Source organism: Clinocottus analis, unplaced genomic scaffold, assembly GCF_023055335.1.
Source record: "Clinocottus analis isolate CAN_PGR_092001 unplaced genomic scaffold, fCliAna1.0.p SCAF_1, whole genome shotgun sequence".
Lineage (NCBI taxonomy): Eukaryota > Metazoa > Chordata > Actinopteri > Perciformes > Cottidae > Clinocottus > Clinocottus analis.
Genome location: NW_027175820.1, coordinates 20,869,031 through 20,895,568, shown reverse-complemented (window position 1 = coordinate 20,895,568; position 26,538 = coordinate 20,869,031). Strand labels below are relative to the sequence as shown.

Here is a 26,538-nt window from a genome sequence, read left to right as displayed (position 1 = left end):
TAAATGTTAAATCTGTGACAGAGCAGCTCTGCCTAGAGCGGTCCTTGAGAAGCTGCTACTTTGTTCAATGATTGAACTGTCTGTTCTTCCATCCCCCGTCCTCTTTTCCCCTCACCCGGTGTGTATCGCACTCGCTTCCTTTCTCCTTCGCGGTGAGGTTTGACTTTCTTCTCCGGTCGCCCCTCCCTCTTCTCTGTCTGGGACCTGGAGAGACGCTCGGATAGTAAACAAAAAGTGCACCGTACCTGCTGAGACATATTGATCACGCACACATCAGTCAGGTGGCAAGACTAGATTGTGATTGATGGCGACCAAAAGGACTGGATGCGTTTGACGTATGTTTTTCTGCGGCGCGTGCGCGTTTCCCACTGGGACCCCGCCGACGCGTTTCTCCGGGATATTTACACCCGGAGTTGACGGATAACATAATTAAGGTTGTGTAGTGATCTGTGGCGGCGGTGTTCCCGTTACACACAACACCAAACTCCATCAGTAAATAAAGCCCTGACCCAGGAGGCGATGCTGTGACACAACATATATTCAGCAGAACACACACACACACACACGCGCGCTCACAAAGAAATAAATGAACAATTCTCCAGTCGTGTCACAGAGAGGTAGCAGGTAGAGGGGGAAGTGTTGTTGTGGGGAAAGTACATCGGTGTTACTGTGTGACAAAACACAGCTGGTGAAGGTGTTGCTCAGGAGGCCAAGAAAGTACCTGTTTTATGACGGAGGATAAAGTATGACTTACTTTATATGATCGAGCTCTGACTAAATAAAGTAGTTACTGATGAACTGGAGTTACACTTCAATCACTGAACAAAGTAGCAGCTTCTCAACGACCGCTCTAGGCAGAGCGGCTCTGTCACAGATTTAACATTCATCACACACGTAGACGACATCAACAGTCACACACACACACACACGTAGAGACACATTGGTATGTACACCTGCAGAAGCCATGCTTGTTTTGGGTCGAAAGCCTCGCTGTCTTTCGACTTGACCACACTGGTATTCTCACTGACATGACGGATTTAAATAGAGCACAAATGTCTTATTGATGTCTGAGATCATTTTCCCTCCATAATTAACAGGCTTTCTCAGCGTTTCCAGCTGATCGCTGATGTCGAGGAAGGTTGTCCTTTAATGTGTGTCCGTCTCTGAGTATTTGCGTGCTTTTGCTTTTTAGCTATTTCACTAGTCGTCTCCTTTTTTTTTTCATTTGTGAATTCATGTGTCGGCCTTTTTGTGTGCGCAGTTTCTCTTGAGACAGAAGATCATCCCTTTCAGACTGACAGTTCCCCTCATTGGAATGTTAATAGCAAAGGCCAGTGCAACTAATTGGGCTGTCCGTGTGTGTGTGTGTGTGTCTGTGTGTGTGTGTACCACACTGTATGAATAAGTGAAGACATCTAAACTTGGTTAACTGATGTCTTTATTCCTTCAGTCTTTAATTCTCTCAACTCCAATGAGGTCCTGAACTAAGAGAGAGAATTGTCACACTGAGCGTTTCCGCATGCTATTTGCTTCACATCCACATCTCAATCAACAGATCAAAACACCATGTTATCATGCAAATATATGGTTTATACTGAAGCATATCTTTCCTTTAGAACTGCCTCTCTACATACATTTGAACTGCCAAGCTCTATGGTTGCGCTCACCATTAATCCACATCTATATCTTCAAAGGGGAACAAAAAGCCCCTTCGTCACATGATCAAGACCGACCAGCCAACTGCTTTCAGACTTGTGAGAGGATTAAAGACACTTTCAAACTAAAAACAAAACCTCCACATCTCAGCGAGCTGACAGACAAGGAGGATGGGAGCGTGGGCAGAGCTCTATGAGGAGCTCTTGGCTGAGAAAGCAAAGGGAAACTAGGCCAGAGGGGCCAGAGAGGTTGTGTGGTCCACTCTCCTTTGTTACCCAAAGTGATGATTTTGCTGATGTGGGCATTGACATGTCCAGAATGGATTTGTCCGCCTGCAACAAAGGTGTGGATGCATAATGGGAGGTGTCACATTGTGATGTTGTTTCTGTTGTTACTCGCTGAAAGATGAGCGTTTCAAAGGCCTTCAAAGGAGAAAAGGATCCAAACTGCGCGGTCACAGAAAGGCGGAGAAATCCGAAAACGCAGTTTACGTGAGAAAATGACACAAAAATGATTTTCAGGTCATGAATATCTCTATCTTCTCTTTGAGTGGCAAACAACAAAAGGACGCGTTAAAGCCATCGCCTGGTAAAAAATGGGGCAAATATTTATGCTCTCTGGGTTTTGGGAGGTTTCCGTTTTTTGTTGTTGTTTTGAGACAACTGAATGTGTGATTCTAATTCACGTGCTTTCATATTTAGATATGGCAAAAAGGTTTGGTCTAGCCATCACATAGCACCCGTGTCTTAAAGAGAGCAAACAGTGCAGAGAATCTGTGGAGGGACAAGAAAACACAGCTAGTTTTAACCGTAACTCCAGCTTCAAAACTCACCCCTTTGCTAAGGTAGCGGTAAAGCTGTTTAAGCTTTGATCACAGCTGTTGGTTCGTGAAACTGGGGCCTATATGAAATCCCCAAACCTAAAGCTTCTTAAGTTTTAAGAAAGTGCGCATCTTAAAATGACATTAAAAAAAGTGAAATATGAATCTCTCTGCTGTTTCCATCAGTTCAACTACCGCATGAAAAGGGCCAAAAGTTGAATTTGTAATCTCGCCGCGGCTTCAAACTCAAACGAAGCCTTTAATCGAGCCACAACAATACCACATATCCACTGCGTTGTTACCAATCACGAGTCAAACGGCGGCTTTCTAAAGAAAGACAATAGGCCTGCCAACCGAAAGCAGTCATTCTGCGGCCTTGAAGGAGGCCCTGTGTTACCACAGCTAGTTTTGTGAGACCTGTCCAGAGCTCAATACATAGAGTCTGAGGGTCTTTCATCTCCCTGGGCCCATCCCTTTAAGCTGGGAAACAGGAGCTAAGGGACCCTCTACCAGCAGTACCCCGGCCCGGCTTTCCTGCCCTTAAACCCCTCCTACTCCTGCCTGTCGCACTGGCCCTCTCAAAGGAGTCTTTCAGTATTGTGTTGAGGCCCAGCACCAGGTCAATGGGAGCCCAGAGATTTAGAGCTGGAGTCTGAGTGGGAACAAATAGTTTGTTTGGTGAGCGGTCTGAAGTAGCTTTAGAGCTTCCATCAGACCCGAGGTATTGCTGATCCCAGTATTTAGTATTACTGCAGCAGGACTTATACGGCTGCGATGACAGAGGCGCCGCTTTCTGCTTCAAAACCCTGTCGCTCGGTCACAGGCGGAGAGGCACGGCCGAGGACTTCAAACAAAAGTTCATGTAATCTTTTCTCCTTTTTTTCTTCTTCTCCCTTGATGTTTGACGTTATTCAACACATCTCAACAAAATGCCACAAAACGTACCACGATAAATTAAAGCCAGTGACACCTGCTTTGGCATTATCAGAAACACAATTCCACTGACCTGCCAGCGACTGACATTTGAAAGAAACACATTTGCGCCCATCGCTGGAATTACTGCTGCAAATCCGATTAAGGAGACGTATGAATATATCCAGAGCCGAGTAAAGAAACCAGTCAGGCGCAGCCCGTACGTGTCCATCCGCCTGCTGCTTTTTGAGTGCCGATGGAGGGAATGTGTCCGCATGTGGAAGGTCGTATCCTTGTGCAGGGTGTGCTTTGTCTTGTCCCCCATGTGCCCTGAGTGGCAGCTCGGCTTCATTTGGGAGACATCACCCCTGTACTCTATCTCTGGCTGTCTCGGCTCAGGCCTTTGTGTAAGTCCCGGCCGCTGATTGGGCTGTATAATGTGACTGATGTCCTCTGGGCAATCTGCTGTTGGGACAAGGACGTGCTCAGGTGATCCAGAGGCTGATTGGCGCCCGGCTAATGGAGAGGACGCCGTGACCTCTGAGGCTGTCAGGTGCCAAAGCGGCCTGTTAATTATGCATCCGGACACTCACCTGCGGCTGGAACCGGCCTGCCAGAGCCGGTGTGGCGTCCAGACACGCGAGCCCCTAAAAACGCAGCAGCGCCACAGCCTCATCATCACTCACCGGGTATCTACGCATGTGTGTGTGTAAGTGTGTGTGTGTGTGTGTGTGTGCGTGTGCGCGTGCGTGTGTGTGTGAGAGAGAGCATTTTGAACCATCTGGTCTCAGGCTGAACTGTCTCTCGGCAGTGTGTGAACATCAGAGGAGGATCTTTCACTACTGCTCATAGGTGTATAAAATGTTCATTTTTCCCACAGTAAGGATTTCATGGCCGAGCAATATTGGACAGCTGACCATAAAATGTTTCTCTCTGGCACTTTCTTTCTTTCTTCCTTCCTTCCTTCCTTCTTTTCTTTCTTTTTTTCTTTCTTCCTCCTTCTGTTTATGTATCTCCCTCTTTTTTTCCTTCCTTCCTCCCTTTCTTTCTTTGTGTCTTCATTCTTTATCTCAACTTCCATCCCCCTCTTTTTCTTTCTTCATTCCTCCTTCCCTCTCTTTCTGTTTCTTCCTTCCTTCTTCTCTTTATGTCTGTATTTCTTTCTCCCTCCCTTCATTCCTCTTTCTAACCCACCCGTCTCCTTCCTCTCCTTCCTTCCTTCCTTCCTGTTTCTCTTTCCTTTCATCCTCATGCTCAGTCCATTCAGATTTCCTTTCCCCTTCTTAGTATTTAACACACGCTATTAACATACTGTTGTTGACCTGTATACCAATACCTTCCTCCTTGTTCCCTTTGTATTGAGGATTAAGTAAATATTGGTGTTTTTACTGCTTTAACCACTCTCCTCCCCCTGATCGCCCACCACCTCCTCACCATAATCCGACCTCGTCTCTCTTTAATTGGTCTTCTGTGTTCTTCATCCCCTCCCCTATTTGTCTCTGTCCTCCATCTCCTCATTTGTTTGAGCTTCAGATGGTCTGGTAGATAGGTTAATTTCCCTCTCCGCTATCACTTGCTGTAATCAGACAGGCCCAACGCGGCGGTGCTGTGCTGTGTTACGTGCAGTGTGCTATAGGCCTCTGTGTGTTTTTCGTGTGTGTGGCCTATTTGGTTATTGCATTGTTACAGACACTGCCTGCCAACACCATTTTTTTTTTAGACAGACAAAAGCCTTGTTTTGGATGAGCCATGTTTATTGTTCACGCTGACACTGCTTTTATGACAGAATGACTAATGAGTTCACTATAGCGTGCGTGTGTGTGTGCGTGTGCGCGTGTGTGTTCACATAAACACTATCAAAAACAATAGCTATTGGCAGCATCCTAAAATCCTGACAAGCGTGTTTTATGATTAGAAACGAGCGTGGTACGCCTGTGAATGAAGGGTGACTTGAAGGACATCGACTACCATCAGTATCCCACGAACCTTTAGGGAAGCTTTTTCTGTACGAGTTCTCTATTGTACTGCAGAAATTAATTAAAGTGAGCACACAGCGTCATGTGCAGCTTGCGCAACACTCCCACGGTAATCGGAAAAATAAAAATGGAACAACTCTTCCCTAAAAACTTGTCGTTGTGTAACACAACCAAAACCCATTCTTCCTTTTCATGATGACGTCGCCGGGTCGCTCACCCTTAAAGGTTTCGGTCTCTATGGCACTTAAATCAGCAACGCAGACGTTTATGTTTTATCGACAGAAGAGTATTGAGCTCTTCCATAACATTGCGGCCAATAAAAAGCAACAAGAACATGGGTCAAAGTCACAACACTCAGATATTAAAAGAAATAAATAAATGAAGTTGCTCCGGCTTCACTTTGAGAACTATTTGTGTGTAATAGAAATGCGCCTTTTAGACGATGCTTTGAAAAGTTTCAACTACAACAAAAGTGTATTTTTTCTTTTTAAGCACTTTTTAAGGAGATGAGCCTCTTCAGGAGTTGAATGGGAAGGTCAGGCCCATCAATGAGGATCCAGAGAGGTCATGGTAGTAACAGACAGCTCCATGTATTATACAAACCAACACATGTGCATTGTTTGAATGATCATATTTGATACTGGTTTTTCTCAGGGTTTGTACTGGAAAAGGGAGATGAAGTGTATGTTGTAATGTCTGAAACCCCCCTCAAGGTCAATCACGTACCTCGCTCCCAGACAGGGTGATGTCATAGCGGAGGGGGGAGGGTTAACAAGGTCTGGCATCGAACTGAAACGTGGCTCAGTTTCCTTCTGTTTTCTGAATCCTCGACCATCTTCGGCGAGGCATAGCGATAGATTACAGTTTTATATCACACACTAAATCTGTTGAGTTATCATAAAACTCTAGAAAATATTAACCAGACTGTGGGAACAGCAAGCGAATGACTGAGACGAGTCATGGGAGCTCCTGCTTTGAAAGTTTATACGTAATCTCCTAACTACGCATGCCTTTAGGTTTCTAATACTAACCCAAAGACAGAACTCTCAGAGAGAGAGAGAGAGAGAGAGAGGAAGACAAGAGTCTCATATGCTAACAAAAGGTTTTTCCTAATGCACATAAAAAAAGAAACTGCAGTGCATACAATGTATTTTCTGCACGGTTTACTGTTGCTTTAACTCGCACAAAATGTGGGAAAAGATTAGAAGTTAACTGCAAGCAAGGGAACAGAAAGAAAAAACAAAACAAATCAGAGAGCTACCATAACAATGTTGGCAAAGGTGAAAGAGCAACAAATGCCTCTCAGGGATTTAATCCTCATGCTGGTGCTTATGCCAACTTAGTGAAAAGACTCATCAAACAATGAGACATGTAAAACCATTTCCGCCTGGGAACTTGATCGCACTGCAAAGTTAATGTGTTTGTTTCATCGGTCAAAGCATCGGCTTTACAATCGTGTTGCCGCTTTGATTTTTTACAACTGGCATGCCGGGTTCTTCAATGAAGGTCGAATGAGTCATTCTATCTCATTGTTTTGTTCCCATGCCGTCCTTTCTCACCGAATCCTCCTTCCTCTCTTTCAGAGGCAGCTGCGTGTGGACACAGCTGGATGTTGGTGAACGGCGTCTAAAGTGCAAAGGTAACTTGTTTTTGGTGATTCAAGATCAAAGTGTGGAGTGAAGGCGTGTTGAATTGGGAGGGAGGGAGCGAGTGAGCGAGAGCCTGGGAATTCAAATCACTGCTCTGCTCATAAATCCAATATTAATTTAGGCCGTTTTGTTTATTGCATCCTTCGTTTATTGTCCCCATGATAACTATGAAATACACTTTAACCCCTTCACCGAAGCCCTTCAATAACACTGGCCAGCAATGTGAGTTAATTCATGGTCGACATCTTCATTAATTATTGTTTACCGTAAACTTTAATTTTAAAGTTTCGCTTACGCGCATTCTTTCAGAACAACGTTAATCACAGAGTTCAAGTTTGAGCGTTTACACCGCAGTTGATCTGGTTTAGCTGGTTCAATAAAACACAAGTCTTAACACAAAATCATTTCAAAGTGCTCAGCCGACCATCTGCTTATTGCAGGTGTGAATCTCTATGGAGCTCCCCATTCAGTTAGGCAAACATGGAAAATGTGCAAACCATTGTGTAAAGCACATTGCACATGTCTTGCATTGGCACGTGTTCTGTATCTCTGCTTCTACATTATTCTTATGTTTCCTGGTTTTTCTATTCTGCTTTCGAGTTCATATTTCTCCCACGTGGATATGAATCACTGTGAAATTGTCGCAGGGTAAAGAATGACCCCGTGATAATTATGAAGTCCAGTGCCGATTAGTTCACCAAAGCAACCATTTCACTGTCTGACCTTTTTGGATGTTTCGCCTTTTAACATTTAACAGCAATTTAAGTATTCTCAAGGCAAGTTAGTTTTGACCAATGACGTTGCAGCTTCAGACCCCCCATGACTGGAAGCATTTGTGTTTAAGCAGATTCATCTCTGCTAAAACACTTTCTATTGTGCCTTCCCGACGCTGTCTCCCTCTAAGTGCTCCCGCCGTCTCAATATTGGCAGATTACCGTGAGGAATGGGCCTCCCCTCCCCTTTTATTCATTTCAAATCAGGTTGGATTAATGACATCATCAGATGGTTCGGAAGCCGGATGACCAGGCTGTTTTCCGGACGTTCTTTATATAGAATCGCAAAAAGCAAAAGAGAAGGTTCTCGAAAAAAGGCAATTGATGAAATTGTGGCTTAGAGCACAATGTTTCCAGAGCGTAAGTGAATTTTATTCAGTCGCCTATAGAGTCTCTTTCTATATGTACAAGGGCAGCCTGTTACTAAAACATTAATTCACAATAGCATTTTGTTCCTCTTCAGGGTCACGGGGAGCCGACTCGAATTCCAACATGCATTAGGCGAAAAAGGAGGTGAATGAAATTTCTGTTGAAATGCTCACGGCGTTAAAAGTAGTTTTTAAAAATTCAAAAGTAACATCTCTTTCCAGAAACAGTGGCCTAGTTTATGCCCGAATAATCCACACAGCACACTGTAAGCAGTTTGCGTAGAGACTATTTCCTCAGGAGAAAGTAGTTTCAAATACAGACTACAAACCGAAAGCATATTGCATTATTCTTATGAGACAATTACATGAGAAGGATGTTTTTTTTCTTTTTGTGTAATGGCGTCACAGTTAGTCTACTCTTCTGTATAATTATCAAGCTGGTTACAATGTATTCCTTCACAACATTGTTTCACTTATTAGTTACTATTTAAATGGGACGGAGGACATTAGCAAACAGCATTGTTAAATTATTGAAAGGTTTACTTGTCTGTATTAGTTAGCTGAACCATTTATATTATTCCCTATAGCACATGTACAGTACAGTAGGCATGTTTTACAAGCCCATAAAATGATGCTTCAGCATATGCATGTTGGAACTACAGTACACGTTGTGTAATCATGCATTATGAATTGCTTTAACACCGCGTCACTGCTGGTGTTTGGAAATATACCACTCAGGATGAAACGCTGTTCTTGTGTGCAAAAGCGTTTCCCCCGATGCTGAGAGCCAACGTCAGAGACAAAAATAACGTAGATAATTTGATTCAAATATTTATCCTCGAGGGAAACAGGAGGAAGTGCTGCACTGCTCTCTGACGATAGCACTCCACCATTCGTCTCTCCCGCTCCAACAAGTCAATAAGATAATGCGAATGCATCTTGTCTTTTACACATTCGTCAAATGTACCTCTAAAAGAGTTGTAATGGCGCTCCTGAGCCTCTGCTGGCAGGTATCCGGGGCTTTTCTTTCTACATTTTTTTTTTTTTTACATTTAATTGAACCCTACCTGCAAAATTTGGATTTTAAATACATAGAATGATAAACTAATAAGAATTACATGAGCGAGGATGCGTTCAAGGTCGAGTCGGCATCAGTGTGGTGTACATAAAAGTCATGAGTGTCTCTTTCTCGCTTGCTCTGTCTGTCTGACACACATACTCATGCTCTGCACCTCTTCTCCAAAACCAGGCCAATCTCCTCTTGTCTGCGGAGATTGAGCTGCTCATCAGAGCCCGTTAATTACACCGTTCTCTAAAGGGATGACAAGTTAAGCCACTTTCTTTTCCTGGTCGGGTCGAAAGGAAAGCAAGTGGGCGGTCCCTCAAACCTAATCTCAATAATCCATAAGGTGGAAAGACACGTCTTTGCTGTCATCGCTCATCAACGAATCCATATTATCAGCGTCTCCTGCCAGCTTCTTATGGGAACATGAGGAATCATAACTGGGTCTCTGCACTGCGCTTTACCTCTCCGTGGTCTTCCCACACCTCCCCCAACCTCAGTGTCCATCCCCCTTGCTCCCCGATGGCCTGCTCTATTACAGTATTAACAAGGACATAATTGCAATTTAACACAGTTACGGACACAGAGGGGATATGAGTGTGTTGTGGGAGCCTGATGGATGTGTTTTCCTGCTCCTATCGTCTTCGAGGCCTCCTCCCCCGGCGGGTACGACAACGCCTACAGAGGATCACTGATCTGAATGACTGTACCGGCACTGTTTTCCCAAGGCTTTTTAGACCATGCTTTGCCGGGATCAGGATCTGTACTTCCTTTGGCGGAGTGTTTGTCGGTACCCGGCTTGTGATTAGCGGTGCCCCACCTTGTCCATGTAGCCATCAGAACATGCTAATGCTCCTGTCTGTTTGCCCACACTCCCTTTTTTGTTGTTATGTTATGATGATGTTTGGAAAAGGTCAAGTGATGCATCTGCTTTCGCTAACCTTTTCGCCAAGAGATTTTAATTAGCGCCAGCATCACTCAGCATATGGTGTAGTTTGTGTGAATGTGTGTGTGTTTGTTTGTTTGTGGGTGTGCGAGTCTGTGCATGCGCGCGCACAGATCGGTGACAAATTACGGGAGAAAACCAACATGAGCCGCCAGAACAGCTTCAGAGAAGATTGTTTGAGTCTCTGGAACTTTACAGGAAGGAAGAGGTGCCATTACTTTCAAAGCATAGTCCCTCATTGTGTTGTGATGGTGCTGTCTTATAGAACGCTCCAAAACATGGATTCTATAAAACTTTTTTGCTCTTCGATGCCTGATACAAATAATACTGACTGTAGGAATTTGACTCACCGAAAAAACCTGTTGGACAGACTATCAGGCTGTAAACATGTTTATTTCTTCTGTAAAGTTGCACATTTCAACTTAATTTCTCAGATTGCCGCTTGGTCCACAATCTATGTGGTAGATACACGAAAAATTACATTTTTGTTATACTCACCAAACCATTGACTCATGCAACCTCCAAGAGAATAAAGTTATGTTCAATTTATTTGGAATAGTAAATATGTATAGAAAGAAACTTAATCTCGCCTGAATTATGTTTCTTTTTTTTTGATCAACATAATAAAATAAAATTGAAAGTAAATTATCATCCAACTGGAAAGGCCTTCAAAAAACTATCATCCACCCGGTCCACCCCTCGACAGCGTGTCTGCAGTTCCATAAATGGAAATATACACGTTACATTTGTGTCCTTAATTTGTCACCATAGTTTTGTTGTTGCTGATCAACCTGGGAGTATCTCTAGATAAAAAATATGCTCAGCACTTTTGTCCATGCGTTTGCGTGAGTCAACTCAGTAGTTTGCCTTATCGCCTAGTTATCTTCGCGAGCGTATTACGACTGGTTGGATATTCATTAGTCTATGAAGAACAACAGCGTCGGCTCACCCTGCTGAGCAAACAACCCAACCCAGGTCACTCCTTACTTCAAACAGTCTGACCCCCATAAACGTCGTCTGAGATTTCTGCTCTGTCCTGTATTTCGCTTTGGTTTGAACAAACGCATCTGCACGTGGACCTTTTCAGATTCCTCCACTTTTCTGCTTTTGACTTCTAAACCTTCCTTCCCTCCCTTCATAAATTTCTACATTCCTTCGTTCCGTTCCTCTCTTTCCGCAAACGTCGCCTCACATGATGAAGTCTGTCCACCTCGCCATTTTTTCTTCAGCCCAGTAAATATCAAGAGCATCTGGGTGATATTTACTGGTGTGGGGAAGATGAATGCCCAGCTCTAAATGCTTCAACCTCATTGCCTCTCGGAGTATTAGTCATGTAAACAAACAACGTCTGCTTATTAATGGTAAAAGCTTTCCCTAATGATCCACACCTCACATGAGTCTGAAATATCAAGTCAGGGCATAAAGAGCAGCCATAGATCATCATAATGAATGATGGGAGGCTTGTGGAAGGCTGGGGGAGGAGACCTGTCCTGATGCTAATTCGCTCTCTATTTCCCTGCCTGATTCATATGCTGTTTGGTTATAATACATCAAAGCTGTAAGATTCTTCCATTAAAGCATCTAGTTTTGCCTTCACTTCACTGGAGGATATTTCTTCAGGCACTTGTGTATTTGGTAGCAATGCTAGTTTTTCTAAAAGTGAACAGCAGGAAGATGCACAAGTCACTGTAACTGCATGCGAAGATGAAATCCCAATCTGACTTCCATTTGCACGTCAAGTCGTTCCGTATCCTGAAGGCAACTCAACGAGGAACGCAGGTAATTATCAAACCTAATCAAATGAGTTCAAAATAAGCGATATGTGTCTTATAACAAGTGTTGTGTTATCTGGCTGACATGATCAGTCCCCTGAGAGAATCCATCAAAGCCCTGTTGTCTTCATCACGCTGGATGGTTCCGAAAGAAAATTGCCACGACTGTGAATTTGTTCTTGTCAAATGTCGAGTAATCAAAAGCCAGCCAGCCGTAAATAAACAAATTCCCTTCACTACACTGTGGCCTACTAACTAGCTCACAATATTGCTCATAATGGGCCGTGATTATTTTTATGGCGCCGCTGGGCGGTCAATGACGATGATAATTCCGTAATGAATCGGAAGTGTACCTGTGAATTTGCTCTAATTGCTTCTGTCACTTATTCACCACTTCTACGAGCATGTTAGTTTTAATACGTCCATTCTGTGTAGAACGGCAAACCCGTTCACATCACATCAATGGGATAATGAAAGTGCCTCAGGGAACAATGGTTAAGGGGTCAGGAATAGGGAGCGGTGCATTAACGCTGCCGTAAGAGTGTAACATTATCCACGATGCAGGTGGCACAGTGCCTTCCAAACCTCTTAACTCTGATTATTTGATTCACCAATTAGCTCTGAAGGTTTAGATGGAGTGTTTAATGGATGGGCGACTTAAGAGCTGTCAAAGCCGCCCGTTGTCATCGCTATTTATATTTGGCTGATGCTTTTAAGAGACGACCCCAAATAAAATGCCGATGAACGTGTAGTCATCGGCATTTCTACGTCATACATTTAAGCAATATTTCTGTGAACAATTGGATGATTCAGTGTAGTCTGAGTAGGAGACAGAAAAGGTGGGTGTCTTGCGACACAGTCAAGACCCGTCCAGGGCTTATCCCCGCTGTTCTCTTCTCTGTTCATGGCCTCAAACTTGAGCAACCGAGACGCCGCTGAGCTCACGCTCTGTTTGGAAAGACTGGGGTAAATTGTGTGACTAACCTGGAAAAGGAGGGGGTGGAATTTTGTTGTGAGACGGTTGGGTGGAGCATCGGTTGCATGAACATGAAACATTATGTGGAGTGGCACAAGGACCAAGAGTGATGCCATTTATTTAAGGAAGTTCATGCTTGCAAAAAATAGTTTCAAGAAGCCGCTTTCTGGCTTAATCCTCATTAGGGGTGGGAATCACCAGAGGTCCCTCGATATTGTCACGATACCTATGGCCCGATACGATATTATCACGATATTGCGATACATTGAGTATCGCGATGTATTGTGATTTATTAGCTTTTTTCAACCGCAAATTTACTAATCTCGGACCAAGAATGTTTAGAATTGATTAAAAGATAAAATTAATTGATAAAAGATCCTTTTATTAATCAATCAAAAGCTTCCTAACACTAGCTCTGAGCAGTATATTGTACAACATTAAAACTACTAATAACACGTTTTTTTTTATCAATAAACATGACTTATATTTCATTTGAATTGTGTGTTTTTGTGCAAATAATAACTACAATTGACTATAGGAAAGTAAAAGGATAACTTTTAGAATTTCTTACAGTATACACTGACAGTTTAAACAATTTTTATTGGACTGTGGTAAAAAACTTTGAGTTCCATCTGCAAACTAGAATGATACGTCTGCAAATATGGCTCAGCGACAAACCATGATATCAGCAGTAACATTTTTTAATTTTTAATTTGGATCCAATCTGAATTCTTTCAAATATCATTTTGACTATTTTTATCAAGGACATTCTGTCTCTTGCAAGCCTTCCAACATCATAGAAGTGCATAACATCACTGGACTATAACGTAGTCATACTTCATCAGATATATGAATATCTGTGTAGTGTATTCTTAACAGCATGTGAGTTAGGAGAAGTGTAGCCATGACACTTTGTGGAAAGGATGGTGGATAGACAAACAGTAGTTGTCTGTGATTGGTTGTTGGTCACGCCGGCATGGACAATCACAGCTTCGTCTTACAGATACACAGCATTTCAGTCCACTGAATCCTTCAACTTGTATCAGCATCAGCAATCCTGTGGGCTTGAGAGCCGTAGTGGGCTAAGAAAATGAGCTGCTCAGAAAATCACTATAAGTGTGGCTGCGATCATTTTTTCAATGAAGTTAGCCTGTCTTCAACTTGGTAAGTTGGCAGTTATGCTAGCGAGAGAGCCTGTTGTTATGCCTTAAATCTGGTGCACAGAATCCCTCAATTGAGCTTTGTACAGTATATGCACTTTATAGATAGTCAACTATAATCAGTTTTCAGTTTAGTTCAGTTTTCTATCAGTTAAACCTGAGTGGATTCTGAAGCATGTAAAAATGCCAATCAGTCAAAGCGAGGAGTCCCACAAGACCTGCAGTCTAGTCGCGTAGACTGACGTCTTCCTACTTATGAGGCCACCATTCGATGGTCAACTGCCCAGCAAGCACTGTTCAAGATCAATCACCATTTCCATTCGGACGAACCCCAGAATGGTGTCCAAGAAGGACGATCACTCCCATGAGCCCAGATCAAATCTCCCAGTCTCACACACAGTGCATTAACTAGGACCAGAGAGCCACTTGACACAGGAGTGGTCAAGATTATTGCTTTATTGGTGGCGAGAGGATGTCATTTGAGACGCAGCACAAGTAGCCAAGCTTTTAAAGCACGGTGGCTCTCAGATTCCCACTTGTAAAAGTGCTATCAGACCTGTCCAGCCAGCTACGGCGCCTGTGCTAGCCTTGGCACTGGCACCAGGCTGGAACTGGGCCGGGCCTGGGGCAGACTGCACATAAAAAAAGAAAACACAGGGACCATATCCTGAGAGGAAATACAATCCCTCACTCCTTCTACAACCCCATCCCCCACTGTCTGCTTCACTGGCCAAGGCCTGGATCTTCTCTAGCGAGAAGTGTGTTTGGGATTGTGCGTATAAGTGCCGGCGTATATGTAACTGTTTATGTTATGCGAGCGCAGCGGGTATTAGGGGTCACTGTGTAAATGTGGTTGAAAAGGGAGGTCTCGTGCCTGCATACCTTCCACGGCTCTCGATAAATACGGACCACTTTTCTTGTCTGTGTGCATTTTCTTTTTTGGAGCTCCACGTGTATTTCACCCCGTCAAACAGAATTTTTGTGTAGCTCTTAATGTGTCTCCATTTAGGCCTCACAGTATGCTGTTGTATGGAGAGGCGCGGCTGAAAGTGATGACACTGGATCACTTGGTTTCACCCTGAAGCCCCGGCCCGACCCAGGGCTGTATCATAATAATAGCTCTGTGCGACAGCCATACTGCTCCACTCAGAACAAATGCTAGCTGACAGTTGTTCCTATGTGAGCACCAGTGGGCTGCGGCTGCTGCTGCTGCGGCTGCTGGTGGCTTCTCTCCAGCTCCATTGTACTGAAGGTAACAATACCACCGAATGGTACAGAGCCAGAGCGGGTGACGCTACCATCAGGGCAGTTGTTGTACACGACAGCCAGAGCAACACGCGGTGTCAATAATGTAGCTGGGTCAAGGCATTTGGGAAAGGATGACGCTGAGAACAGCATATATATATATATGTATATGTTTATATGTATGGAGCACTGGAATAGCTAGATCCATGGAACATTTCTTTGTGGTTTATGTTTCAATCACACGTCAACAAGGAGAACCTTCTCAGTCTAAACCTGCCATGAATACGAGCTCACCAATCCGATGACACGTTGAGCCAGGTGTTGAGATGCACTAATCCCGTGCCCATACACCGCCGCCATCAGGATAAGGGGATTCCCCCAAGCTTCAAAAGACCGATCCGGTTCACCACAGGCTGGCCGGGTCCGTTGGCTTTGACGGGGGTCATTGTTTGTAATGGCCATTTTGTGATTGCAAGGGACACGGGAGGGTTGAGTATCAGGCCGCCTGGCCAAACAGTCACCCCACTGTTCTCCAGCAGAGAACACACAGAGAAGCCTCAATTAGTTTCCCCCAGTAATCTTCCTCCCCCGTCACATGATCTGGGCTGTTTGTAATAACACACAGGGGTCCGGGGCCGGCCCGGTCAGGAAATGAGATGATCCATGGATGACAGCTTAGGCACACAGAAGCCACTTATCTGTTATTACGATGCTACAACAAGTCTCCTTCCGTGTGTGTGCGGGTCCTCGTGTGCGTGCCCGCCAATGCATGTGTTTGCACATGGTTGCGAGGATGCAAACAAAATGAAGTGTGGTATCAAAACAAATCAGAGATTAGAAGATTTGAAGAAAGTCTAATCAAAATCTTTGTGTGTGTGTGTGTGTGTTGTGTGTGTGTCAACATGCTGCCGGCGTTGAAGCACGATCACAACTTGTTGACACCGCTGCTGGGTTCCCCGTGATTTGGGATTGCATGCAGGTTTTATAAGAACACTGCTGTTAAAGTCTGGAACAATCCTTTCACTCGAATAGGCCCTTGTCGGCCCACCAGAGGCCCAGCATCTCAAACAATCAGCATCAACATCACCTGTGTCATGTTCTCTCTCTGTGATGTGGATCCTCTGCCTGCCTCGTACTGTATCCATCTCCTCACTGTCCCGCTGAATATGTAGGCCCTATCAGTCGGGGAGCAGGATTGCAAACGATAACTATGTAGAGTGTAGACACAGATCTCCATAAGAGACAGAGAGAAAGTGTGAGAGAGAGAGAGAGAGAAACCTCTGAAAAGCTTCAGTTCAAAGGCTGAGACTTGCCTCTCTCTCAGGCTCTTGGCAGAGTCAGAGATCAAAGCTAAACGCTGAGCAACAAATGTGTGTTTCTGTCACTGGCGATTTGTCTGTGTGTTTGATCAGCAGGCTCCCTTATCTCCCTGCATCACTCTGCTGCTAATATGCAGTAATGGACTGCCTTTCATGAGACAAGAGATGGGGGCTTGATGTGAACGATGTGACGGAGGTGAATGGAGCACAGGGGGAGACACTTCGGAGACAAATCACAGATTCCTGAAAACGCGTCAGTGCTTGCATGGGCTGAATCCATACAGGTAGATTAGAAACAATTCATATATCCACCTGTAATCGCTCTGAAGATCTCATGAAACTACTTTTACTTCATTGAAATCGCGATACGCACACTTGATCTCCGCATTTGCCAGATCACAATCCTCAGCGCTGATAACCTCACTAACTGTTACTCTCCCTCTGTCTCACTCAGAGCTTTGCATATATTTAGGGAGCATGCACATACAAGAAAATCCTCGCTTTGGCCTTTTTTTTTCATGTTAAAAACTATGCGGTGGTTGGTAAAAGGATATCAATTCCCACAGGACAGGCTGAAAGGCCTGTTTATTCTGTCCCTTTTGCCTTTGGTCTGGCAAAGGAGGAAATAGCTTGACTTTTCCAGTCGCTATGTAAATACTAGAAGAAGAAGTGTGCCACTGTGCTACAGCAAAGAACTGCATGGTGTTTTTACAGCGCTTGTTTAACTTCACGAGCGTGCGCGGCTAATCCACACGGAGGCTTTTTTTCCTCACAGAAAATTAAATGCTTTTTGCTGGTTATAAGTTTGGAAAATTCACTAGTGTTGGATTCTGTGTGTTTTTTTTTGTTGAAAATACTTCTGGGCACTTCCACACTTGTGGAAGAGTGCTGTTGCAAAAGTGTCTGCCGGCCAGACCTGTACAGGCATATAATGGTTTCCTGCCCCGTGTCCTCACAAAAGTGAGAATGTGACGCCATTATGCTCTCCACCGGAATGACTTTCCTCATAGACACCTAACGCTATCATGATGGGTCTAATTGGAAAGGTCAGATATAGCTATTGAAGTAGTTTTTTCTTCTGTGAGTGTGTGTGTGTGTGTGTGTGTGTGTGTGTGTGTGTGTGTGTGTGTGATTTTGAGCTGTAGGAGAATTGTTCCCGTAACAATGTGTCCATGGACGGTTCCTGAAAGCACCCTGCTGATAAAATGACTGCAGTAAAGAGCAGTTTTTTTTAAGACACTGGACTATTATCCCAAACCCGGGCCCCTGCTGAGCAATCACCTTTGCGGTCCAAGTCATGGAAAGCTCCAATGACACCAGCTGGCTGGCTGGAGTGCAGACCGCAGGGTACTGGGACTGTCGAGGTCCGCCTCCTTCATCTCCTGCCATCTCCCAGTCACACTGTGCACAGCTGGACAGGAACTAGATTAATGTTGTTTGTGGGGCCAACGTTAAACAAGAGTTCAATGACGCCGTAAAGGAGGATTGGCTTGTTGTCGTTGAACCAAAAAGGCAACGAAAGGCCAAATCTGAATTTGACTTCTGATTTTTGCCCTGCATCCAAGGTCGTTGCCAGTTTGTTATACATGGTGTATCTGATGCTCATCATTTCTCTCCCATGCTTTGCTTCCTTTTAGTTTTGCCCCTGACGGCCTCTGAGGTCCTCGTCAACACAGTACATTTCATAACCTTTGGCTTTACAACGGTAATCAGTAATCTTAGATAGTCTGGCATCATAAAACATGATCAGTTCACTCAATTGGCCACATTTCCATATTTAGTTGACCTGTACATTGGCTGGGCAGCAACTCACAACTCAATAAAGTATGCAATCATGCCATTGAATATTGCGTCAGTGCATCGCAGATAAGAGTACGCTCATAAATCACAGCCGTATTTATCTCAGCAGCAATTTCTTGGTTTATGGAAGTGTTTTATTCATTTATTCACTGATTTACCCTGTAGTTACCCCCTTTCAGGGTGAGTGACATTAACTGCAACACACACACACACACACACACACACACACACAAACACACACACACACACACACACACACACACACACACACACACATTATCCTGTAATTTCTATAATTTGATCTTAACTGACTAATTATCATGCGTAAATCTCTACTGTCATTTTGATCTCACGTGACAGACTTTTCTTTTCAATCCCCGTTGCATTTCATTGTTTCGATTTGGTATGTTTATTTGTGTTTGTTGTACATTTGCGGTTGTCTCTATGCTGCTTGGTAATTGTGTCGACTTAATTTTACGGTGCACTCAAAACGGTGCAACCGTGGGCTGAATTTTATGTATGAAGGAGAGCTCATGAATGTGTTTGTATTAGAGTTCTTGAGTAAGGCCCACATGGCCATTCCTTTCATAAATAAAAACTATATTTTCTCTCCTTGTTTATACTGCTTTGTTTCAAATGAAGGACTGCTCAGTCTGAGTCGAGATGTGAAACACAGGGATACGTTTTGCAGATATGTGGAATGACAGCAGCCTAATGGCAAATCTGGCAGACAGACTGGAGAATTGAGTATAAAGCAGTGGCATAAGCGGGGGGATATATTATCCTTTAGATATCCTCAGCAGTCAACTCGCAGAAGAAAAAAAAATATCCTGAAGACTTAAATGTGTCTGTGAGAAAGAAGAAGACGAGCATTTTCTTCCCCGGTGAATAATGACCTGTACTTGGAGTAGTTCTTACAACGAGATAGAGAGAGAGAGAGAGGATTAACTATTTATCTTTATGCCTTTGTACGGATATGATCTGTTGCGGACCTCCGCCAGAGAAACTGTAATCACATGCACCGAGTGTCTGGTTCCTGGAGGCAAGGGGACAGGGCGAGTGAGAGTCCCAGAGGGGGTAGGGTAACAGGTGGGCTGAATGCCATTCACAAGGGTCAGACAGCACAATGCCAGCATCTCCCTTTGATGCTGATACCATCTTCTGTGTGTCTGCTCAGCCCTGCTGCCCATTTCACTGCTCAGCGACTTTACATCCCGTTGCCTCCAATTGTGTCTGCAGAACTGGCCCCGGATCCAATAACACAAACCCCACCGCAAGACAATTACCCGTTTTAATAACGGGCGTCATTACACACCCAGTGGATGGAATATGACATACGAATTCTGACTGCAAGCGTGTTTGTGTGTATGTGAGCGACATCAAATCCCATCTGCGTCCTCACTGATCATTACTGGAAGTCTTTATGACTTTAGTTTCATTAGAGCCTTTAAAGTTCTCCTTCACGACGATGTTTAGGTGAGAAGGGTTTTCATTTTGTGCCGCTCACGTAAACTAAACTCTTTTGGAGTAGGTCAGAGAATATTGACTTTGTTATAGTCTGATAACATCAAACGTATTTGAACCTTTTCATGTATTTGCTGGTTTAAATTCATTTGCCAAAAAGGCCAAGAACTGACTGCAAGGAGCCGTTGACCTCAGTTCTGCAATTATGGGCAAATCATGAAGATCAATAGATCAGCTTCAACATAATGAATGTGATATCCAGGGCTTTAAACAACTATTTGCTATGTAAAGGTATTCTAACATCACCGTTAGCACTGTTAGCAACTGTTATCTGCAAACCGCCGGCTCAGGCGTACTCGTGTGGAGGGCCCTCGAGAGGCAATTGAAATGCTCCAGTCTCGTAGGTAGCCCCTTAATTCGAGGAGCACGTACTCCAAAAAAAATGTCCTCCATAACTTCTTTAAGCTGCTGCCATCAGGAATGCATTTGAGACCGCTTGTATGAACAGATAGGATTCATCCCAGAAGCCATTAGACTTATGGACATGCCCAGGACAAGAAAGGGTCAATGTACTTTGTGTGCAGCTTATTAAATGCCCTTGCACCTTTTGACCCCTCGCATGATCGGATGAACTATGTGTATTTAATACATTTGTTGTGGTATTTTTACATTTTGTGTCTTTTTTGTGCACGCTTGCTGGCCTTATATTTCATTTTGAATTGAATATGTGAGTGATGACTCATTGCCCGAATCCCCTGTGTTTTGTTTTGTGCACAGAAAACACATTAGTTGACGATCTTCAATGTGGCTTTACATAGAATCCAGGCGTCGCGAATGTAGTCTCACTGAGAAGCATTGCCACAAGAAAGAAAACAAACCATTTGTTACCACGCTGGAACTTTACAGCCGCAGAACACTCATGCATTTTCATTGGCTTAGTTGACCAATGGCAGCCATCCATAGCCGTGCATGGCACCGTAACATAGAGAGAAGGGAGCTGAGAGAAAAGACGAATGGAGAAGGAGCTGATAAGTCATTTATGAGACATACATTATTAATAAGCATCATGATTGCAGAACAGAGACTGAAAACACACAACGCCATCTGGACTATATGAGTATGGTTTGTCAAAACAAAATGGATAAATGAAATTTTGATTAGGTTTATTAGTGGGTCAAGATCTAATTTACACAGCCCTTCATTACCATTCGCCCGACTGCTTCGGGGTCAGGCCAGTGATTATCATGCTGAAAGTACGGCCGGGACATGGGCATCCTTAGCTTCTAGCTACTCAGTGTAGTCATTAGAATATTATGATAATGTGCTGCACTTTCATTGTATTGTAAACGTTTAATGATGTTGGATTAGATTTAGGAGAACGATAAAAGTGTGAATGCTGTCTTTACTCATCTTCTTCCAGAAGTCATGGGTACATCCAAAATAATCAAGCTTCTGCCACTCTAAATGGAAATAATAGGAATGCAAACTTGATCAATATATATACAGTATGTGTGTACAATTAGATGTAGTTCTACTTAACATCCACTTTGTATCAATTGAAATGAACACAGATGGAACATGGAGGGTCGGGGTATAATGAAGGAGTACTTGAGCTACTCTGGATTTGGGGAGGCCTCAGACAAGGAAGAGGTTGGCAGCCATTGCTCTGGCCTATATAAATTGTACTGGATTCTGGTGTCCATTATTTTTTATTTTCTTTTGTTCTCTTGCTTTGTATTTCAGTGATGTCATTGTGCCCGAGGTAATGCACACAGGCCTTAACACTGTCTCTTCAGCCCATAGGTCTGTTATCGGATACCCCTACCTCTACTCCGCAGTACCAGCTCGGGGCTCATATCACTCCTTGTTGCTTGAGCAGGTGTTTCACTGCCATGGGAGGCTTGGCACACACCCAGAGATCTTCAGAGGGGGAAAGAGAGGAAAGTGAGGGATTCTGTCATGCACTGGGTCAGAGGAATGCCTAACTATAATCATCTGTGATGGTATAATCATAGCTCAGTCAAACTCCACTCCAGGCTCATAAATCCCCCCCCCCCCCCCCCCCCCCCCTCGTACCACTGTGCAACGCTCTCTCTCTCCCTCTCTCTCTCTCTGATATGAGTGAAACTGGCAATCTGACTTTAAAGAGCCACGTCTCAACTTCGTCTGAAGAGTCTTTATCATTCGAAGAGTTTCTTTTTCCAGGCTAATCTAGAAGCGCTCTCCCCATTTTAATCTGCGTCTGTGTATGAAGAGTGTCCCATTGGGGCTGCCATACACTAGAAGATTAATGAACCCAATTTGCAAAAGTGACCTTTTGGCTACTAAAGCACTGCTGCTGCTAAGCTTCTTAATGCCTGCTTTGAAAAAAAAAAAAATGTTGTTATAGAGAGCAACTCTTTTAATAAGAGCAGGGGAAAATAAGCATATCAGAAGTTAGAGGAGTCTGGATTAAAGTCATGCCGATGTGGCCACCGTGCCAGCCCTCGGAGGACAAGTTTCAGTGAGGACATGTCGGATGATCAGAGCATTAAACAACCAAATCAGAAGTTAGGGTGATACTGACAAGCCGTGTAAGCAGCGCTGATAATGACGCTTAAAGTAACAACATGCGAGCATCACGGGTTCACATGTCTTTACAAATGCAGTATCAACACATCCATATGCCAGATTTATATTCCAGTGGGCAGGCACCATTGATAGGCGTGATACAATAGTTTCATATCCATGTGGCCCAACATAACTCATATGAAAATGAAAGAAGCGTTGGATGATGATGGCGAGCTCCTGTGCCTAGAATGAATGAAGCCGTTGTTGATGTCGGATACTTCCCACCTCGCGTCTCTGATGTCCAATCAAACATGTGTCCAGACACATTTTGGGGCCCGACGCGTCCCCGCGGCTCTCTGCGAGCTCCGAAGAACCAATCTCTGTGGCGCTCGGGGAAAGCTCTACGCAGGCGTGTCCGCAGATGTATAAATCAGGCGTAACAATGGAAAGGACATAAAGAACCATGTTGTGATGGTCACAAAATGATTTAGGCTTCATTAAACCCTCTTCAGAAATCCACAGCTCCCTCTGGGATTATAATCTTTTTGAAATGAACTGACAAATGACTAATGGTATGAATTTGAAGAGATTGTTAATGACACTCACTTCAACACGACTTAATGAATAGTTAAGCTCCGTCATTAGCCCAATAGTAATGTGTGCACCAGTTTGGGATTTTTCTTTTTTTTACCAAAAGAAAGTGTCAAAATCCTCTTTAAGAAATTGAAAGAGACTGCGGAGAAGACATGTCTAGTTCAAATATTTACTCCAAATATGGAGTAACACAGGATTTGTGTTAAATGAATAATTTAAAATCGTAAAAAACATATTTCTTTTAGCGCAAATAAACACAACTGCCCTTATCGGACTATCTTATGTAACTTCAGAGGTTCAGAGTTTTTTTTGGGGGGGGTTTCACGCACACAAACAGGTCTCCCCCACCACCACCACCTCTCCCACCAAACCTTTGTGGACACACACTTTGTACATTTCTTTTATTACACCGAGTAACTTCCATCACTTGCTCTGACCGACTGGAAAGACTTCCACATGAGCATGAAAGTCCACATTCAACGTATCTGTGGTTTGCAAAAAACATTCCACGCCAACATCTTTCCCTGGCGACGGGTACTGCAATGTGGCAATAAATGGTGGATCATTAATTACTGACTAAGATGTATCATTTATCATGTGCCATTTTAGCTGCAGTCACAGGTAAAGCAATATGATGAAAGTCAAATATGTGGAACAGGCACATCTTGAAATTTACATAGTACACACTCAGCTGAGTTAAGCCATTCAAATTAAAGATTACTGGCACAAGGCCCGGTTGTAGGAAAAGTTGCAGTCGACAAAATAAAAGACTGGACAGCAGACAAACTGTTCCACTTTCATTTCTGTGAGACTGAGAAAATAAGAATTCTCGGAGCGTTTTTATGTCGCTTTCTGCCTGTCAATTTAAAAACTCTTTCGTCTTCATGTCCTGAAACAGACAAATGTGCATGGTTTCAATGTATTTGGAAAGGCTGTGCGTTCAGTGTGTGGAATCTGAAATGCATTTACTGCATTTTGAAGGTACATTTAACGTAGGAATATGGATATTATATTCCTCAGACACAGGCTTCTGAGCATTTGCTCAGAAAAAAAAGTGATGGCAGAAGCACTTTGAAGGAGCATTTTAGCGTGAGCATCTGGTATTTTAGGTTGGTTTAAAGGTTTGTAACGAGCAGTCTCAAGCTGTTCTCTCTACCCCACGGTCCCGCGAGCCATCACTCTCGCTGCGAGGACATATCACACAGGCTTTTAGAGGTATTGTAAGTGCACTAAAATATGATTTAGCTGTGGAGCACAGACCTAGTTCTTCAGTCGATTCTCGTATTCCTGCCATATTTATTCCGTTAAGATGAATTAAATGCATTTAAGGGGAGTACACTGAGCGGCGGGGCGCCTTGCCCGCGCTCCAAATTACGAGGCAGTTATTTAGCGGCCCCTTTCTCCGACGGTAAATAGTTGAGTTTAAAAGAGGCACTGGATGGTTTCGCCATTGACTCTGACATTGGCAGAGAGATTGATTACAGCGTCTTTCATTTGACACAAATGTATGTTTTCAAGCAACATCAAGTCTGTCAGGAATATAAACGAGCGAGGTTGTGCAGCGGCAGGCCGATAGCAGACATCGGTGCAGCCGGTCATACCGACTGGGATGAATTTCTTTTATATATACATCTCACTGAGATCTTGGGGTTTCTTTCGCAGCCGGTGTGTCAGCAGTATGTGCATGCGTGTGTGTTTGTTTGCGTGCGTGAGAAACCACATCTTGTCATTGGGCAGAGGCATTCTGGCAGTACAACGCCAAGTCATATAAGTGAACCTCAGTTCACGGACGTCATCCTGTCAAAAGACATGACCATGATGTGCTCCTCTCGGTTCCTCTGCTCCTCCGTATGAGTTGTGAAAATGTGAAATCTCATATTCTCTTAAAAGGCAGCAACGTCCGTTTTCGTACATTTTGGTCCCATTTAGAGTGACATAGACGATAAAGCAGGGTACGCTTTAGGGTGGGGCTACCTCGTGATTGACAAGTTGCTACCACGAAATAGTCGGGTGTTTTCTGAGCTTACGTCTGAATCTTTTACCCGTTAACGTTTCCCAAAACCAAGATGCCGAACTCGAGCCTTCAAAACTTTAGTTCCCAAACCAACGGGTGACATGACAGAGGACTACGTCCACGTCTTATAAACAGTCTGCACCTAAAACAAATGAGAAGCCTGTTCATTTCAAGTGTGTAAATTGTTTGCCGTACAGTCATGATTCATATTACAAGTATCAGAAACAGAATAGAGGCTCGACTCTGTAATAGATCTTCTCACAGCTGTATAAACATTTCAAATGTGTCCAAAACTCACTATCAAGATGTATATTCTTTCTGTGTTAGAGTTCTGTGTACAACTAGAGGTTGATTGAGTGCGCTCATTGGCAAAATTAAAAACACTTTCAGACACTACTTAGGTCATTTCATCTGCACTGTTAATTTCGGCAGTGCTTTCGCATAATTTAAATGTGTCAGATCAACATATGCTAATAGACCACTCATAATAATTACCAACCAGCCTTTTTGTTATATATATATATATATATATATATATATATATATATATATATATATATATATATATATATATATATATATTGTGAGCTATTGTGAGCTATTCTGTGTAGTGATTCCCCTGGTAAGCAGTGCATATGTCAAGGGCTTTTATTGTGAAATACAAGGTACTCTGTGGTGTATTTGTGTTGTGAGGCGCTGCTCACGTTAAATGATTTTCACACCACAGCTCATAGATTTGTTGTTGTACACACTACTTTTCACAATACATTGTGGGATACTTTGAGTCCATTATTTAGGGAATAATAATTATCAGTACACATTCAGGTTTGTTTTTTTGCCTTGTATGTAAATGATGTAAACTGACCATGCTGTTGCCTAATCCAACTGAAACGGTCTATATCGCTAATAAAATAACCTTTAGATTTTTCTTGAATCACTCAAAGTCAAATACGCTCCAGCTCTAGCAAATTAAATCCACTTGGTTTTTAAAACAACAAAAAAAATAATGGTCATTGACTTGTTTAAACAGATATTTTCATTAGTTCGTTTCATTGCGCTTTCATGTGCTTTTCCCATGTTCAAGGGCCATTGGATTGTGTGTCACTTTGTAACACATCAGACAGCACATGTCGAGTATTAGAGCTTTTCAGCCCGCCCGTTGCATCGTGTTTGATTGCATTGAGGAAGTAGCATAATGTTGTTTTTTTCTACTGGACAAGAGCAGTCTGCTGAGAGCGTGGTCATTGGGTGAGGACATTAGTTTCCCCCTCCTCATTCACACAGCGTGCTCACAGGGGCTGAAGCTGTCACCTAGCAACCGCCAAAAAAGTTTGGGCAAATTCCTGTGTGTGGTCATGCTCACTCGAAGCAGCAGATGATTCAAATTGTTTAACCGACGCAACAGACCCACACTTTTGTCGGATAAAGTTAGATACAAAAATAGACACTGTACCGCTCTCGGTCTCTGTTGCAGCCAAAAT

The 26,538-nt window shown here is 43.5% G+C and overlaps 1 long non-coding RNA gene across 1 annotated transcript in view; it reads left to right on the top strand.

Moving 5' to 3' along the window:
- Positions 1 to 26,538, top strand: part of LOC137783879 (uncharacterized) — a 146,585-nt gene that overhangs the window by 61,313 nt on the left and 58,734 nt on the right. Inside the window, exon 2 of the long non-coding RNA XR_011077365.1 lies at positions 6,948 to 7,003. This is a non-coding gene — a long non-coding RNA (uncharacterized lncRNA). The remainder of the gene's footprint in view (positions 1 to 6,947; positions 7,004 to 26,538) is intronic.